We start from the raw sequence: 7,680 nt of genomic DNA, 5'->3' as shown, positions 1-7,680 counted from the left end.
ATGGTCACACCACATCTGTGAATCACATAAAGGAGAAAACCCCCATTCCCCATTCCCTGTCCCTCCCAGTGCTGTGATGGAAGGGGGTGAAAGGGAGAGAATTTATGATTAATTCAAGTCTTTGAAGAAGGGAGGGGTGCAGGGGATTTCAAAGTGTTAAGATCTGGGGAATGAAAGCAGCTGGTGAGGAACCACCGGAACCCCACTCCCCATTCCCTGCCCCTCCCTGCTCCATGTTGGGGTGGAAGAAGGGAGTAAAATTGTGAATGAAGTTTAACTCTGCTAAGAAGAGAGGGGTGGGGGAAGGTGCTTTAAGACCTGGACGTGCTTCTCATTACCCAACTCTGGTTCACTGGGTGTGTAGTTGCAGTTGTAATAAATGAGTTTTATTTCCTTTATTCTGTGCTGAGTCTGTTTTGCCCATTGCACTAATTGGAAAGTGATCCCTCTGTCCTTATCTTGAATCCTAAGCCTCCTGATATATATGTTTTCTCCCTTTTTTTGGCTGAAAAGGAGAGTGAGTGAGTGGCTTGGTGGGCATTTGGCCTCTAGCCAGAGTCAAACCACCACAGTCCTTTTTGGCGCCCAATGTGGGGCTCCAGGAATTTGAGATAAGGACACTAATTGGCTGAGGGAATGGGCAGAACAGGCTGAACAGAGCTGGGTAGTGAAATAATTGTAGAGAATTTCTGTTGGGATGGGGATTTAAAGAACAATTCTCATCTATGTGTTTCACAGAGGCCAGGGGTGGAGTGTCGCAGTTTCGAGTTGCTGGGTGCTGGGAGAGAATGGGGGCTGCAGAAAATGGGTGCTGTAAGAAGCAGCCAGAGGCTCTCTGCAGGCCCCAGAGAGTAAACATTGGCCGATTCAAGGGCAGAGCTGCTGCTGACCAAGGCCGAGCCAATTGGCGATGGTCACAGCACCTCTGGGAATCACATACAGGAGAAAGAGAAACACCAGCAGCTGCATTTGCCACCAGAGAAGGGAGTAAAATCCTGACTAAAGTGCAGTCTGCTAAGAAGGGAGGGGTGGGGGAAGGTGCTTTAAGATCTGGTCACACTTCTCATTATCTGAGTCTGGTGTCACTGTCTGTGTAGTGCAGTGTCACCAATCAGAGAGTTTTCTGTCCTTCACCCTGTGTTGAGTCTGTTTTGCCGTGTCGTTGATTACAGGATGATCTCTCCCTGTGCTTATCTTGACTCCTGAGCCTCTCAATATGTATTTTCTCCCCTGTCGAACTAAAAAGGGCAGTGATAGATCAACTTTGGTGGGCATCTGGCCTCCAGCCAGGCCTAAACCACCACACATACTAATCTCACAGAACTGGGACCTCATTGCTTCCTTTCACCCCCTCAGGATGCTGGGAGCTGTGGTACCCTTGTACCACACTCTGCATCATACACCCCATGTGACACTGGCCCAGGAAGAGCCCTGAGGCAGTGCAGGGGGCAGAATCCCACTTCTGTGGGGCTGGCTCTTCTGCTTGATAAAATACATCAAGGCTTTACTCAGCATCAGATCCACCTGCACAGTGCCTTAGTCTACCTTAAATCACAGACTCCAATTTTCTGCTCTAACCCATTCATGAGGAGAGAGGCTTTCTCAGTAATGGGCCTCAGTGGGGCCAATTAACACTCTACAGCAGTTCAGCTTTTTCTTCTGACTGCTTCAATCTCCTCACAGTATCTGCAGTTCATGGAATCAGCACCAAATACACAACGGGGCTCATTAAAATTGAAAAAGCCCTAACGAGCTATGTGTCTTTTCTTCTGAGTTTTAAGACTTGTACAGCTAATTGGAGAGGTTTCAGGACTCTATTTAAAGTGGAAGATTTCAATGAGCACTTAATTAAAAAATAAAAAAAGAAGTTTTAATATTTTCAGGCTTTTTAGTTTTTCAATTTACAGAAGTGACAGGAGCTTTCTCCAACTAAAATTGAACCAGAGGATCTCCTAAGGAGGTGTGGAAAGGTCATAACAGCTGTCTCCCTGAGTTCCCACACTGCCTAGACACCTTTACAACTCTCCAACTCCACCATGTCTCCAAGGGATGCTTGGGAGTTGCACTCTTTTCCTCCATCAGGCTTCTGCTCTGAGTCTGCAGCTGAATGTTGCAGCCTCTTTGCCACAATTCCCACCCCTTTTACCCTGAGGACTGGCTGGGAATAGAAACAGCATTCTTCCTCATTTTGAAAAAAATGATTAGAAAATGATAAAAAACCATAAAACACATTCCCCAACTATGAGTAAAAAACTGTAAGGGGGTGGAGTAAATCCCAAAAGCAAAGGACAGGGCACATGGCCAGAGAATCTGCTGAAAAGGGGCCTTGAGACACAGTCCATTTCCTCAGGGCAGGTGGAAATACCCAAAAGGCAAGTTTCAGTGCACAGTGTGACAGTGTCCTGACACCCCAAGGACTCAGGAGGATGTGTGTTTTTCCTACTACATTTCATATTTATCCCCAGAGCTCCTAACTTAGTCTGATTGTGGAAAACAACAGTTGATTGCTTGGAAATATTCAGTCAGTGAAAACGTGTTTGTATCTTTTTAAATGTGAAGAAATTTCTCAGGGTTTTCTGGCAGAGCTCCAGCACCCACTTTGGCCTTCTTCCTGGCCAAATTTCCTGCCCAGAGCCTTGTCACCAACTCCTGTCCCTAGTGAACACCCTGCCCAGCCTCCTATGGTCACTTCTCCTTGGCTGTGTCCCCTGACCCCAGGCCCATCTTTAGAAAATGAAAATGGAGGTTTTTTGGGCAACATTTTACAGTCAAATGAAAATCTTTGTTGATGCTGAAAATATTAGTGAGTCAGGACTGAGAAAGAAATGGACTTGTGCTGTATCCTGTGTTAGCTGACATCATCACATCAGTAAAACTCTTTCTAGAAGACAGTGTCTCCTTAAAGTCCCCCTGCAACTGTCCAGAAGTTGAGAGGCAAGAACAAACTGATGATAGTGGCTGCACACTAACAAGCTTCCTGGGCAAATTCACTGAGTGTGGAGGCCCATGGCAGGAAGGAAGATTCCTGGAGGTGTAGTAGAAGCTGCTCAGGGCTGTGGGTGATGAAACTCCTGCAGAACACTGACACGTGCCTCCCTGAATGCTGATGGGAGCAGGAAATCAGAGGGAGCAATTTCAGGATGACAAAGTGAGAAGATACAGACATCCTGTGTCATGGAGCCACTTGGATGTGTCCTGTCACACCACAGGGCCCAGTGGTCCTCAAATGCCCAGTGAAATGGGGAGGCTTTTGGTCATCACTTCTCCACCTCCTCCTTTCCGTTAAAGAGCAGGCAGCTGCCTGGATCTCAGCTCTCAGCTGGGGTAAAACCACGACACTCAGGTCTTTCCTTGGCAAGGGAATGGTCCTAATGATGCCTCTGTCATTCCTTGTGCTAACAGTGTCCATATTTCAAACTGATAAATGTCCAGCAGTAGCTCCCAAGCAAGAGGATTGAGAGCAGAAATATGTTCCTGTCCTGAAACCATCCCAGGTAGCCCAGTAGCAGCCCCAGTACCCTTGGGACTCATGTTTGTCACTACCAAGGGATCGTTCCTAACAGTGCCGGACATCATCACCTTGGAAGGAATAACTGCTGAAATCAGTACAGGCTGGGGGATGACCTGTGGAGAGGAACTCTGCAGAGAAGGACCTGGGGGTGCTGGTGGGTGACAGGTTGGCCATGAGCCAGCAGTGTGTCCTGGTGGCTAAGAGAGCCAATGGGATCCTGGGGGACATCAACAGGAGTGTGGCCAGCAGGTCACAGGTGGGGATCCTCCCCCTCTACTCTGCCCTGGGTAGCCCCACCTGGAGTATTGTGTCCAGCTCTGGGTTCCCCAGGACAAAAAAGCCAGGGATCTTCTGGAGAGAGTCCAGAGAAGGGCTACAAAGATGATTAAGGGCCTGGGGCATCTGCCCTATGAGGAAAGGCTGAGTGAGCTGGGACTGTTCAGCCTTGAGAAAAGAAGGTTAAGAGGTGATCCTATTAACATTTGTAAGTATCTGAAGTGTGGGACACAGGGGGAAATGGCCAGCCTCTTATCAATGGTCTGTGGAGAGAGGAAAAGAGGTGATGTTTTCAATTTAGAGCACAGGAAGTTCCACACCAACATGCGGAAAGACTTTTTCCCAGTGAGGTTGAGGGAGCAATGGGACAGGCTGCCCAGGGGGGTTGTGAAGTGTCCCTCACTGGAGATATTCAAGACCCCTCTGGACACTGACCTGTGCGACCTGTCCTAGGGAACCTATTTTGGCTGGGGTTTGGACCCAATGATCGCTTGAGGTCCCCCCAACCCCTACAGTTCTGTGACTCTGTGACTGATAGATGGTGAGGCAAGGGGATTGACTGAGACATTGAAAGATGAGGTAAGGGGATTGACTGAGCTTGACTGATACATAGATAGTGAGGTAAGCTGATAGACAGATAAACAGATTGTGAGGTAAGGAGATTGACTGATAGATTATGAGGTAAGTGTATTGTGAGGTAAAGGGATTGTCAGGTATGATGATTGTGAGTTAAGGGGATTATGAAGTGACAGGATTGATTGACAGATAGATTGTGAGGTAAGGGGATTGTGAGGTAAAGGGATTGTGAGGTAAAGGGATTGTGAGGTAAGGGGAATGTGAGGTAAGGGGATTGTGAGGTAAGGGGAATGTGAGCTAAGGGGATTGACTGATAGAGAGATATAAGGTAAGCAGATTGAGTGATATATTGATTGTGAGGTAAGGGGTTTGATAGATTATGAGGTAAGGGAATTATGACGAAAGGGGATTTTGAGGTAAGGAGTTTGTGAGGTAAGGAGATTGATTCATAGATAGACTGTCAGGTAAAGAGATTGACTGAGAAATAGATTGTGAGGTCAGGAGATTGATAGATAGTTTGTGAGGTAAGGAATTTGACAGATTGTGAGTTAATTGGATTGTGAGGTAAGGAGTTTGTGAGTGTCGCAGTTTTGTGTAGCTGGGTGCTGGGAGAGAACTGGGACTGCAGCAAATGTCTGGTGTAAGGAACAGCTAGAGCTCTCTGCAGGTCCTGAAGAGCAAACATCGGCCAGTTCAAGGCCATAGGTGCTGCTGACCAGGGCCGAGCGAATCTGCGATGGTCACAGAGCCTCTGGGAATCACACACAGGAGAAAAAAACCACAAGTAGCTGCAACACCCATCCTGAAGAGTGGCCAGAGGGAGGTCCCAGGGAACTGCAGCCCTGTCAGCCTGACCTCGGTGCTGGGGAAGGGGATAGAACAAATCATGGTGAGTCCCATCATGCAACACATGCAGGACACTCAGGTGATCAGGCCCAGTCAGCATGGGTTTGGGAGAGGCAGATTGTGCTGGACCAACCCGATCTCCTTCTATGACAGGGTGTCCTGCTGCCTTAGTGGATGAGGGGAAGGCTGTAGATGTGGTCTACCTAGATTTCAGTGAAACCTTCATCACTGTCTCCCAAAGCATCCTGATGAAGAAACTACCCGCTCATGGATTAGATGGGTTAGAAACTGTCTGGGCAGCCAGGACAAAGGGTTGTGGTGAACTGAGTTAAATCCAGCTGGCAGCAGGTCACAAGGTGTTTTCTCCAGGGCTCAGTGCTGGGACCTGTCCTCTTTAACATCTTTATTCATGATCTGGACGAGGGGATCGAGTGCACCCTCAGTGAGTTTGCAGATGACACCAAATTGTGTGGGAGTGTCAACCTTCTGGACGACATGTAGGCTCTGAAGAGTGATCTGGACAGGCTGGATCGATGGGCAGAGGCCAGTTTTATGGGGTTCAACAAGGCCAAGTGCCAGGTCCTGCATTTTGATCAGAATAACCCCAGGCAGCGCTACAGGGCTGGGTCAGAGTGGTTGGAGAGCTCCCTGGAGGAAAAGGATCTGGGGGTGTCCGTGGATACCTTGGCTGGACATGAGCCAGCACTGTACCCAGGTGGCCAAGAAGGCCAATAGCATCCTGGCCTGGATCAGGAATCGTGTGACCAGCAGGAGTAGGGAGTGATTGTTCCATTATCCTCAGCTCTGGTGAGGCTGCACCTGGAGCGCTGTGTCCGGTTTAGGGCCCCTCACTACAAGAAGGACCCTGAGATGCTGGAGCGTGTCCAGAGAAGGGCAACAAAAATGATGAAGCATTTGAAGCACAAGTCCTCTGAGGAGCAGCTGAGGCAACTGGGGCATTTTAGCCTTGAGAAAAGGAGGCTGCAGGGGAGACCTTACTGCTCTCTACAACTTCCTGCAAGGAGGAGTGTAGAGAGGTGAGAGCCGGTGTCTTCTCTCTGGGAACATGTGATAAGATGGGAGGGAATGGTTTCAAATTGCACCAGGGGAGATTTAGGTTGGATATCAGGAAGAATTTCATTACTGAAACATTAGTCAAGTATTGGAACAGGCTGCCCAGGGAAGTGGTGGAGTCACCATCCCTGGAGGGATTTAAAAGGTTCCTATAGATGTTGTGCTTGAGGACATGGCCTAGAGGTGGACTAGGCAGGGGTAGGCTTTGGTTGGACTCAATGATCGTAAAGGCCTCTTCCAATCTAAGTGATTCTATGATTCTATGGTTCAGTTCCAGGAAATTCCTGTTCTGTCTTGGTGGCAAAGCACTGTCATGTCAGAAACATAGTTGAGTGGTTCAGCTGTTGGAAATGTGCTTGTCAAATTTTTATAAATGTCAGGGGGAAAACAAGGAAGAAAAAGTTGTGAACCTTTCCAGGCAGAGATGATGGAAAGAGAGTCCAGCTCATCATTACGCAGTGTCTGGGTCACACAAGACCAGGAGATACTGCATTAGCAATGGGATGAAGGTGGTCAGTGTTATTAAAGCTTAGACAAACTAGGAGGGGGAAAAAAACCCCAAACCCAACAGCTAAAAACCCTACTAAATACAGACTGGTCCTAACGTGAGTTACATGGCCAGTGATATGCAGAATGAGCAGTTTGCTGCTGCTTTGAGACATCTGGTCATCACTTTCCAAACGGCATCATTGAGCTCCTGGTTCCTCATGGTGTAGACGAGGAATTTCACTTCTGGAGGAACCACTGACTAAAAATTGTCACTACCAGGTGCAAATGATGGAGAGAAGCTTCAGGTAGGTGAACACAGCAGTGATGAGGAACACGGAGACCACGGCCAGGTGAGGGAGGCAGGTGGAAAAGGCTTTGTGCTGTCCCTGCTGCGAGGGGATCCTCAGCACAGCCCTGAAGATCTGCACAGAGGACACCACGATGAACACAAAACACCCAAAAGCTAGACATGCTCTGATTACAATTTCACTATGGTAGGACCATGAGTGAGAGAGCTGGAGGATCTGGGAGATTTCTCAGAAGAACTGGTCACAGGCACTGCCCTTGCAGAGGGACAGTGACAGTGTATTGGCTGTGGGGAGCAGAACACTGAGAATCACAACGTTGTGACAGTATTTTTAGGGAGGGAAATAAAACCCAGCAGCTGCTTTTTGCCACCAGAGAAAGGAGTGAGAAAGTATAAAGGACTTTGCAGACAACAAGGTCAGTGAAGTAGGGGGAGAAGGTCCTCCAAGCCTCATTGCAGAGATTCCCCTGCAGCCCGTGGAGAAACCCATGGTGACTTGAAGCTGTTCACTGCAGCCCATGTTGGATGATGTGGAACAGTGATTCTATTTGCAGCCAATAGAGGTCCCCAAGGTTGAGCATGTGAGGACACTGAAGGAGGC

Source organism: Gallinula chloropus (assembly GCF_964237585.1).
Source record: "Gallinula chloropus genome assembly, chromosome: 25".
NCBI classification, from domain to species: Eukaryota; Metazoa; Chordata; class Aves; order Gruiformes; family Rallidae; genus Gallinula; species Gallinula chloropus.
The sequence above is the reverse complement of the archived record's forward strand: the minus strand, read 5'-3'. Positions refer to the sequence as shown.